Source organism: Saccostrea cucullata, unplaced genomic scaffold, assembly GCF_032062105.1.
Source record: "Saccostrea cucullata isolate Sc308-1 unplaced genomic scaffold, CSIRO_AGI_Scuc_v1 ctg2494, whole genome shotgun sequence".
Lineage (NCBI taxonomy): Eukaryota > Metazoa > Mollusca > Bivalvia > Ostreida > Ostreidae > Saccostrea > Saccostrea cuccullata.
This window is the reverse complement of record NW_026935678.1, coordinates 35469-47629: the sequence shown is the minus strand read 5'-3', so window position 1 is coordinate 47629 and position 12161 is coordinate 35469.

The window sequence follows — 12161 nt, the reverse complement described above, 5'->3', positions numbered from 1 at the left end:
AAAAAAAATTGACATAAATCATTATCAAGAAGTCAGCTAAATAATAATAAATCAATAATAGTTTCCTAACAGGTTTTATAAATTTTTAGAATACCTGCTGTTATGATATTCAGTCTAAACCGAAAGTTCGATTTACATGTATACCCCCCTCACCCCCCTATCCAAACCCCCTTTAAACAAAATTTCACAACAGTTACTGATAATTCATTTTCAGTCTTATTAAATATGATTTTACAGTCCTATTAAAACCAAAATATATTGTAAGGCATTTATGAATTATATGAACTCATTCAACTCATAATGGAGGGAAAGGGGGGGGGGGCATTTAAATTTCCAGTGTTCCTCTGTCACCATGCAAGCCGGGACACTCGAATTTTTCCATCAGTACATAATTTTCACTAGATTTTTCTCAATTAATTTAACAAAAATAGCTGATATTATTTTTATTGAGACCTGCAATAAAAAGAAAGTAAATATCCACGAGAAAAGTATTATTGAATCAACAACTTAATTTCTTCAATATATATAATAAAAACTGTGTCCTAGCGAATAAGTTGAAATTTTCAGATTACACTTATTGTACACCTTAAATGTACGACGTCGCGTCAAAATTCTTCGTAAAATCTTGACGTTTTGCTATAAAAGGTACAGTATTGAGCGTTATTTTTGCAATGCATACATTTGAGACAGGTATATAAATTATATATCATCTAATTCTACAAATCCTAAGCTTTTAAAAATGTTTTGAACCGAGCAGGTCTGGCAAGCGGCATTTTTTGGCCAATACCGTACTTTGTTCTTATTTTTTAAAGTATTTTCACTGACGTTTCGAAGAATTATCGTTGTCTTCATTTTGCTAGAATTCAAGTATGGTTTTGACATCGCATGTCGAAATGTTTTGACGTCATAGTTACATTGATAATAACATGACGTCACAGACTCGAGATTCCATGAACGCTCTGCCCACTGAACACTTTGATTGGTTTAAATTGCTAATATATATTCATGAGGGAGTACTCCCAGGGAGTAGCTCTGATTTTCCAGGGAGTAGTCTTCAAATGAGTGCAATAGTCTCTTCTCGGGGAAATAGACAGTTTTATGGTATTAATTTTATATAGAGTAATTACAGTAGAGGTATAATAATAATAATAACTAGATACGATCTTGTTGCGAACAACGAGTGGGTCTTCTGTCCGATTCTTGATGAGATGAGATAAGATTTTGATTGAGATTTTCATTTTAAAATAATGATAAAGATTGTAAAGAATAACGATTTTGCCTCCATAATCTTTAAAACGACAATGGACATTAAAGACTTTAAAAATCGCCGTTTGCCCCTCACGGCCCCTGGTATTAGGGATCAGCCCTTTTTTCTTCATATCATCTTAAAGCTCTTAGGATTTTGATCACTTTTTGTTCAACAACTATTGAGAGATTCGTTTTCGTTTTCAAGTTACTTGCAAAAGAAATATTTAGGGGCCAACCCTTCAACTCCCTAATGGGGACGTTTAGCGAAAAATGAAAGGTTGCATATTGTTCAAAACATTATTTTGAACATGTTTTGTTCAATATTACTTATCAAAATATTTTTCACTTTTTTTTTGGGAGGGGGGGGGGGGTTGGGCTAAACCCACTCCCCAATGATCAATGCCTACATCATATCTTTGTGAAAAAAAATGGGGGGGGGGGGGGGGGGGGGGGCTATAGCCTTGTCAAAAAATACTCGTATTGATTATAAATTTCTACCTCCTTACTCGTGTTACTGTACCATAGTCATGATAGGTGCCACATGAGGGGTCTGTTGCGAACTATCAGCGTTGTCAAACACTGCTATTAATCAGGTCTGAGAGAATACTCGAAATCGGGTATTATCCGTGAAATCGCGTATAATACTCGATATTAGGGTATCGTTGAATCCGCGAAATCGGGTATTCCGTGCAACTTTCTATAAAAACTAAAGAATAAAGCAACGTCGCATTATGCCAGTAACTGTTACTTGTACATCAGTATCTTGTGGATTTATTTTTATTAAACCTAATTCATACGGTTGTCAAATAAGTTTAAAATCACACAACAAACACTGCTGGGGTAACAAAGAGGACACACTGGCGTTATTATTTTTCAATATAATTTCTAAAAACAAATAACTACACTTCGTTTGTCTTTATTTCCCATTAAGGTCAAGATCTAGCATATAACTTTTGACCAGTTTCTTGGTGCTAATTCATTATGACGTCATAATCAATCTCAAATTTCTTTTTCCCGTACTTTATGGCTTTAGCAGAATTATGTAAAAAATAGGGTATTTTCATGACATTTAATTTAAAATCATATGAAAAGTAAACCAGATGCATATATTAAATTTGATATTGATGTAAAGAAGAGACCATGAACATACTAGTTACCGTTTTCTGAGAGACTGTAGGCAATCTGGATACATTTCCTTTGTCGAATGTGAAAAAAAAACTCCCATATTCATGGCTGGTTTTCTTAATGCTTCATTCAAATGACAGTTTAAAATACAGTTTTTCATCTTGTCTACCTACAAATTATGCCCCGAAACACCTTATTTGACCAAGCTAAAGTTGTAAAGCATCAATAAAGGAATTTATTTCTCATTTGTTAAATTTGTAGGCACCTTTAATTTACTAGATCTTGACCTTTAAGTATTCCATATACTTAATTTTCTAATTTGTGCATTATTCACAAAACGTGAAATTTTAAAGAAATTAAACGACTAACGCCGTGTTATGTATTTTTACTGAAAAATGTATGGCGTCCCTTTCTCGTGAAATATAAATTACTCCTAACAGTTAAAGAGTACAGTATAAGCGAGTCATAATTGTATATCTCTGCCATTATACAATACCAACGTTATTATAAAGAAGAAAATAAAATAAGATGAAATAAATACCCACTGGAAAACAGTTTGAAAATAGCTAATTGAAGCTGAGTATCTTTTTTATGTCAATTTAGCATGAAATTTTTATTTCAAAGACACCGTAAATTTTTTGGTTGCATTTTAATCGATACAAAATATACTATTTTACCTTTATTTTATGCATTTGTGTGAAAATTGAGAGCGAGAAGTCATATGAACAGGATTTTTGTGTTTTTTTTTTTTTTGTTCGGGGGGGGGGGTATAAATAAAAGTCAAATGTGTACATCTTTTCATGAAGTTAATATACATTGAATTTCTAAATATAGATCGAGGTACAGTCATATTGATATATGAATTACATAGTCAAGTTTTCACATTTCTTATAGTTTTTACGTTTATGAACATGTTAATGAACAATCTGAAATAATGGAGTGTTCAATTGCCTTGGAAACTCTTGTCTTACTTTTTGGGAATAAAATTCCTCATCGGACATTAAAATTTCGTAAAAATCGTAGCCACTTCCTTCCTTTCTTGGTCGGAACCAGGGGGGGGGGGGGCGAGGGGGGCTTAGCCCCCCCCCCCCCCACTTTTTTTTCCCAATATATACTTAGTATAGACATTGAACCTTGTTACATAGGTTAAGCCCCCCCCCTCTTCCACAAACACCTCGCAGTATAGGCTAAAAATGGGTAAAGTTTTGGTGTTTGGATAAAAATTTAGGTACTAAAGTTCGAACCTAACCCCCCCCCCCCCCTTCCCTACGATTAAAAATATTTGACCGAGTTTAACCGACCGTGACATTCAAAGAGAGCTCTCTTAGACACATGTAGAACATAGTAGAGGTTGTTTTGTCAGAGGTGGTCAAGAAGCCTTTAGCCCCCTCCCCCCTTTTGAAGTCGCCAGGAAATGGTAAAATATTGATGACTTAGCGAAATCAAACGATCAGCAGTTATGTTCTCTCAAAGACTGTATTCCTGAAACTATCACTGTCTCTGCTAAAATTTTGAAGACATATTCTGCAAATATGTTTGAATGATAAATAAAAAAGAAAATTTTTTTAAAAAAGAGAAAGAGGGTTCTTTTAGCCGAAATTTTAGACATTTTTAGCATTACATTATTTATACATTCAAAAATAAATTTGATTTTATGCACAAGATGAATGTGAAAGTAATTAATGACGCATAATTAGATACGATAGACAATCCCTTGTTACATGGCATCATATCTGGTGTGTGAAATGTGTTTCTGTATAATTTGATTTATTTACAAATTGTTCATGTTTGTCATGTTGATGTGGAATTATTATAAATTCCCGAATTCTGATACTTTACAATTCTGTTGTGTTGGGAATGAACATTAGGAAGATGCATATACTTTCAACAGAAGGTAAAATATAAAGCAAATCGAACGCCTTTTTTGTGCAGATCATGAAATGTACTGAGCTCCATGGGTATTTGTTGTCCCGAGCGCATTAATCTTGACGCCCAAATTCCTACTTGGCTAGTGATATCTTTAGAAAACATGTGTCTCTAGATGAAGGTTAACTCGGCAACATGCGCCATCCCATTCTTTAAGTTTTATTAGGTGTTTACACCTCCAATATTCATATTGTACTCTTTGTATATTATGAATAAAATACTTCTTAAACTAAACACCTCTTATACCCGATTTCGCGGATTCAACGATACCCTAATATCGAGTATTATACGCGATTTCACGGATAATACCCGATTTCGAGTATTCTCTCCGAACTGTTAATCGTAAGATCTTTGCTCTTTAAAAACTCCACGTATTAGTAGGCCTATCTGTTTCTTATATATGAACTTTTTTTTTCATCGAGCAGCATCTTGAGCAACCTCGCATGCATTTTAACAGCTTCTCTGTGATCATGGTACGTGATCATTTGTCATGTTAAATAATCAAATTGTATAGCTTTTTTACACATTAAAAACAAGATAAATACCTCAAAAGCTGCTCAAGGAACTCTTTAGTGTATAAGTAAAAAGAATTTGGTACATTCGGCAAAAGTTTAATTCATTCAATGCTATATAATATCTCGACAATGTAGATCTGTAAATGACGTTATCTTTGTAATGCCGGATGTTTTCTATGCATCCCGGTGAGGGCACTGCATTCGGAGGGAGATCGTATAGTGATATCTATTGTGACGTCATAGGAGTCAGCGGTCCCTCCGTTTTAGGTCGAATGTGTCACAAGGGCAGATGAACAGACTCTCTAAGTTCTCGCGAGATCTCGCGTAATCTAAGAAACGTTACCGGTGAAGAAATTTTTTTCCGGAATAATTGTGACGTCATTTTACATAGCTATAATTTTAATAAAATCAACAAAAAAGATCTAAAATAACAATTTTTAAAACAGATAACATTTATCTTTAAATTTATCTTTGACATATTGGTTAAAAGCAACTTGTCTACTATAGTAGGCATCACCCAAACATATTTACATGTAAAAATCAGGCATGTATGACTATGTGAAAACTAACAAATAATTTAAGCATTGGCGGGGGGGGGGAGCACGTCTATATTTTACATTTTCATTTTGAGGAGCATAAATATAATACATGAATAAATTAAATAAATAAACTAAAGAATAAATAAATAAATAAAATTTACAATGGGTGCTAAAAATAATAGAGTACTTAACTATAGATGGTGTAAATTATTTCTTTTAATACATTGCACACTAAATTATTTCCCCAGGCGTATGTATGTACAGAGCCAATGATAGGACCATTGTTTTCTATACATGTATAAAATTATTTAAATGATATTTAAACCAAATAACATTGGGGCACGTTCGGTTCTTTGCCTCTCATAGCTTCTGCGATTATGAAGGATTATTATGCGTGTGTAAGAGATAAGCTAGGTACATAGGTCTTTATAAAAACAAGTAACCCGCGCTTGAACATTTGGAGAGGGGGTCAAATAAATTGAATAATGCCTAATGCTATATGCCGAAAGAATGTGTCCCCTGACCATTTCCATTTCCACAATCGCTCATTTAATGTGTAAATGCATCTCTATTTTTAAAAAACGACAGAAAACATGAATAAGGAATTCTGATCTAAAATTTTCTATCATTCATCTTAACTTTAACAGCTGTAGAACTGTCGCTCTCTGCTTGGAAAAAATTCGGACATATCATATAAAGAAGGGGCTGGTTTCAACCATTAATATGTAAAAGAAATTATCAAGAATACTAGTACATGTAGGAGTGAAATCCGATATCAATTTTAAAGCGGACTAAATTCCCAAAGTGAACGACAAAAAGCTGCGGCGGCATAAGTTAAAGTTTTTTTTTCACAACGCTTAGATCTGTGGCTCGTTTATATATTGTTTTGGAATGTCGGCTTAAAAAAATTCCATTTCGACGTTAGAGATCGTGCGACAAATTAATTTTCAAAAAGATCATAGGCTTGCCAAAAAATAGGAGAAAAATATTTTGTAAAATATCGGATATCATTAAAATTCTAAAGCAAGGAAAAGAATAAAGTAATATACAAGAAATGATACGCACGTGAGCACCCCCCCCCCCCCCCCCCCCCCCCCCCCCCCCCCCAAAAAAACCAAACAAAAAAAAACCCCATACAAATATGTAATCAATAAACTGAATAAATAAAAAAAAAAGAGGTGTAACTCGAAATGTTTTACAACGCTTGTATATCAGATTCTGTAGCTCGTTGCTTTAACTGTCCGAATATTTCAAGCAGGGAGCTACTACTGTTCTGCAGCTAAGTTTTACAATCACACTCACGAGAAGAATAAGCATGCTTTAAGAAAAAAAATACATGTATAAAAATTTTTAAATCATGAACATGTGTCAAAAAATTCTCTCTCATAAACATAAAATCTTGTGAAATGTTACATTTAATTCGTTTTTAATCATTTTTATTGATACATGTAATGTTCGAAATGATAGCTTATATAAAGACCCGTGGGAGGATTTCTCCGTGACCAACCAGAGGAAAAAATGCCGGTATTTTTTTTTTTTTGGACAAAAGGGCAAATAAATAATTTATCTTTTATCTTAAAGCTGGGGGTGGGGTGGGGTATCGTTTTTCTTAAACAAAATTTCTTCCTAAAATATAATTATTTCTACATAGCCTTTCCCTGCACAGACTTTTAAAGTAAAAACACAACAAATATGTTATGTCTTATCCTGGTCAATTATATCTATCATTTTAAGCTAATTTAGGATATTTGAATGTAAAAATAATTCAATTTAATTAGAATGAAAATAATTATACTGACCAGGGCTAAATTTTCAACAATTTTTTACACAGCATACAAGGTCAAATGATCCAGCAAATGAAGAATATATTTTTTTCTTATGAGCATGATCCAAATTAACTTACACTCTCTCATCTCAATACAATGTCCCTACCGATTTTAGAATGGGCAATGAAACCTGATTGTCTTCTATAAATGTCTTATTAATGCATCTTCTATTTATTTAATCTACCAAGGTTTCATTGCTGGTCACTGGGATCTTACTATGAGACACAAAGATGAAGTTAGTTACCCAAACTCCCTTTACCTATAATGGATATAAAAAAAGTGTGTGTGTGTATGGGGGGGGGGTTCAAATGAGGCTTTTTCCCTTGCTATGATGGTGCCCTTTAATGATCAGCCTGACTATCAATTTGTTTGTATATTATAACTCGTACAGACCAGAATATATGCACCTTTTCTCCTTTGAGTGTACAAAGTTCTCATGGGATGATGGGTTAAGATTTGAAGTAACCTTAAACAAAGTTTGTGCCAGAGGTCAAGGTCACAGCAAATATCTTTACAATTTAAAAATATTTTTTTCTCATCTTAGCCCAGTTTGGTCATACTTCTTTCAAGATATGGGATCAGGAAGAGGTGGAAGTTGAAGCAGACCTCTGTGTAAATTCCTTGTTAAAAAACTCCTTTCTCTAATTTAGATGATACCTCTAGACTCTAAGTTATATTATAAGATATAAAAGAGCTTATATATTCAGTGTTTGAACAATTTCTAAAATGATGTAATTTCTTATAAAATAAGTTTATGAAACATAAATATTAACATTGACATTTGAAATCGTCAAGTCATCAAGTTCTATGATCGATTCAATGACCTTGTCAGCAAATACTGTCTATCATTGAGTCAAATGCTGATGGACATTTTTCATACTAATTGCTAGGCTAATATCTACACACTGAATTGTCCATAGATTAATTTATTCCCCTATTTCATGACAAAGAGCACAGACTATTCCCCTATTTCATGACAAAGAGCCCAGGCTGGATGTGACCAGTTGACAGGGGATATTCACTCCATCATGGCACCTGATCCCACTTCTGATGTTCTTAAGGTCCATGTTTGTTCTGCTCCTGATTTGAATTGTTTTACTGGACATTTGAGCTTGAATACTCTTCATTATCTCCATGCATATATTCGATTTTGAATTAATACCTGCTGTGACCTTAAAATACATGTATTTACAAAGTTTCTAGCTTAAAGATTAATCATTCCTCTGATAAAAAGGTCAGAATTCAAGGTCAATACAGACATTCATGCTGTTTGTCTGGAATATATGTACCAGTACATGTTCTTGAGCCACTTTTGCTCATGTTTATTGCTGCTCACCCCACACCTTGGGTGAGTGGTATGCATTGTTTGCATCAAGTGAAAGGTGGGAATTTTTTTGTAAATGCCTTGTAAAGGGTATTTATTACTCCTTTAGTCCAATTCTATCACTCATACTGTATCATTGACAGAATTATATTTGCAAATTCTTTGATTTTATTACCTCTCTATTATAAAATGCATTTCCTTTCCGAAGGAGCATGCAAATTAATATTTTGATTGTTACTAAGGTTATAGTAAAACATAATAAGACTAGCTACTTTTACTAGATTTATTAAATACTTTTGAAAATATGAATAAGATTTAAGATGGAAAATGCTATTTAGTGCATTGACAATTACACAAAAAATAAAACAAATTAACACAAATTAAAACAAAAGATGTATGTGGAACACTTATGCACCTTCCCCCTTGAACAAGAAGCATAATTCTGTCTAAAATTGCTCGATCATACCCCAAAACAAAATCTGACCAAGATATATTTAATTAATTTCATTTCAGTTCATGCAACCTCTAAGAGGAAATGAACGGTAACTGTTTGTGGACCCACAGACAGCAACAAAGCAATACCTTCTTCGAGGGGCATTATTAAATTGTACACAAAAACATGCTGGTGAAGAAAAATATATATAGATAAAATGTAGCTACTTGTTCATCTTTCTATAACACGAATGAACATCTTGATGCATAATTATGTTACGATCACATCCAGATCATCATTATTGTTATTTCACTCAAGGTTTGCTGTTTGGTTTGAACTATATAGCAGTCCTGTTCACTAGGAGATAAGTCCTGGAAATTGACTAAAACCTGGTGATATACTGTTATCGTTGATGAATTTCTCTCCAAAAAATGCATAAATTAATGCAGTCCAGGTCACTAAAAGAAAAATTACAAACATATTTATTGTATTTCTCCTTTCAAAGCTATGAATTAATTGTATTCAAATGCATGCATGTATAATTACAATTGGTGAAATGAACAAATGCACAAATATGAGAATTACTTGGTGAAAAATGCTGTCTTACATAATTCCCTAGAAATCGTTAAAAATGGACTACTCCCCATGCATTGATCAAGTAAACTAATCCCTGCTTCAAAATGTAGTTCCCAGTTATCAGTAATTCTCTAGATTTTGCTTTTGCATTGGTGTGACATGTAAATGGACTAATCCCAGTTTGTTAGTTCAGTGAGCTAATCCCTGCTTTAAAATCACACTCTCTGAATCCTCTAAATTTTATGTTTGTATCATATATACATGTACATATACGGTATAATAAAATAGTTAAAAGTATATCAGTGAGGGAGTTATATAGCAAGATTCCAGTTCCCCTCAACCAGAACCATTTCCCTTGGCTTTGCCTCGGAAAATATCCCTTGTATTGGGGAACTGGAATCTTGCTAACTCCCTCACTGATATACTTTAACTGTATACATGTAATATAAACTCAATTACTAAGAATCAAACAAAATTTTGTTTTAATTGAGATTTGAAAATGACTAAATTCTTATTAATTTCTTGAATCATATGCATCATTCTTGGTCCACTATTTATCTTCTAAACACAAGATTGATTTAAAGACTCAGTCTAATGGCTATTAATTTGAGAAAATAATTTTTATACAAGGCACATAGGCGTCAGAAGCAAATTGAAAGTGGGGGGAGGGGTAATTGAAAGTTGGGGGAGGGCTAAACCAACAAAAAAAGGTAAAGCCCAATTATCAATGCCTATATTATGTGTATATTTGTAAAAAAAAAAAAAAAAGTTGGGGGGCTAAACCCCCTCCCCCTACCCTGGTTCCGATGCCTATGAGGTATAAGGTTAATAACTTGTGACAACTATCAAAGGGTGCACCCTGAACAATTGGACAAGGTCAAGGTCACTAGGTACAATTCTTGTCCATAACTTAATTTTGTAATAAAATGAATATTTATTAAATAATTAATAATATTATAGTTGCCATTAGCAGTGAAAATGCTCATAATATACATGTATAATGACATGACTGGGGTCTGAACACAGACAATGTCAAGATTTAGACAATGTCAAGGTCAGAGTTGTCTACACACTGATATTGTCTTGTTTTATCACTGCACTGCTATAAAAGAGTATGATAAAACTTAATTGTCACAGTGGTTGATTATCTACAGTTACCCCTTCAAATCTATGTGACAGACCCACTAAGTAAAGGATTCCTTGTGAGAAAGGTCACAGAATTGTGTTGAATTCTATTGGTCTTAAAAATCAAAAAAAATTAATTAAAAAGAGAAAACTTTATATTTCAGGAGCATCAGCATAATTAACAAACTTTTAGGCTGCTAAATATCTCTGCAGCCAGAACAAGAGGAGAAGTCTGTGACAGTATAATAATTCCATTTGTTTTATAGTCAACAAAATATTGCTCAAAAGCATCTATCAACATGGTAATGTATTCAGCAATTTGTAGAAAACCGATTTAACAATATCATGATTTAGACAAAGTTTGGTGACTTTAAAGCAGTGGGCACCACAAACACTTGCCTGATGCCCAAACATTTGTAAAAATTGAATGCAGATCATACTAGCACAATTGATATAGTAGGATTTTCAGTTGTGTTTATCCATTTCCATCACAGTAATTGTCTAAAAGAATTAATTCCTTTTTGATTTTTTTTTTACTTATTGTCTCTCTATTGTCCATGCTTGTTTATTTATAATCTGTCCCAAAAAAATGTTAACAAAAGTTGAAATAAGGACTACCACTAAGTTTAAGAAATATACTCTCAAATACTCACAGTAAATGGACCTGAGAATTTAATTAATTGGTAGGCAGTTACCTATAACCCATTTATATACAAAAACTTGAGAAGACATCTCTATAGTGTTCTGCATCAATGTAGTCGTGTAAAATAAAACAGTTAATTGTACAAGTATATATAGTCAAAAATTTGACAAGAAAATTATATAACAGGGAGTTCACAGAAATTTAATTTCTGCAATAAATGTTTACACTAGCCCAGTGGGGCCTAATTAGTTATTATGTTCAATTTCTAGGTTCATACTTTCCTATACATTCCATTTTGTATGTAAAACTATATCCTTTGGAAAAAGTATAAGATAGGATAAGATAATTAAGATTTATTAATAAATATCAATTTGGGGTCCATCGGGGCATATATATAATAAATGAGAAAAACATACAAGAAGAAATTCAAAATTGATAGTAGCAACTAAAAAAAGATTAATGATGGTACAGCAGAAAAGGTATTTTGTAGAATCTGATTGGCAACAGTCACTTTCAAGAAATAGTTTATTTTAATAATTATTTGCAAACTCCATACATAAGCTATAACGTTAGTCCCCTTTTTTGCAAAGATAGACATAATAAAGGCATTGAATATTGAGGTTTAACACCCCTCACCCCTCACTTTCAATATGCACGGGTTGCAGTGTATTCAAAGAAAGATAAGTGGTAGGGCTTTGAAAATATGGTACTCAAAGATGTTTGATCCTACCCCTACCCCCCCCCCCCCAAACAAAATATAATCTGATGATGATAAAAGGTGTAATTATTGTGTACTTTTCCTAACATATAACAATAGTATTCTATTGGAAACTTACATGTACATAGATGATAAATGTCCAAGGCTCATCTTCATTGCGAAA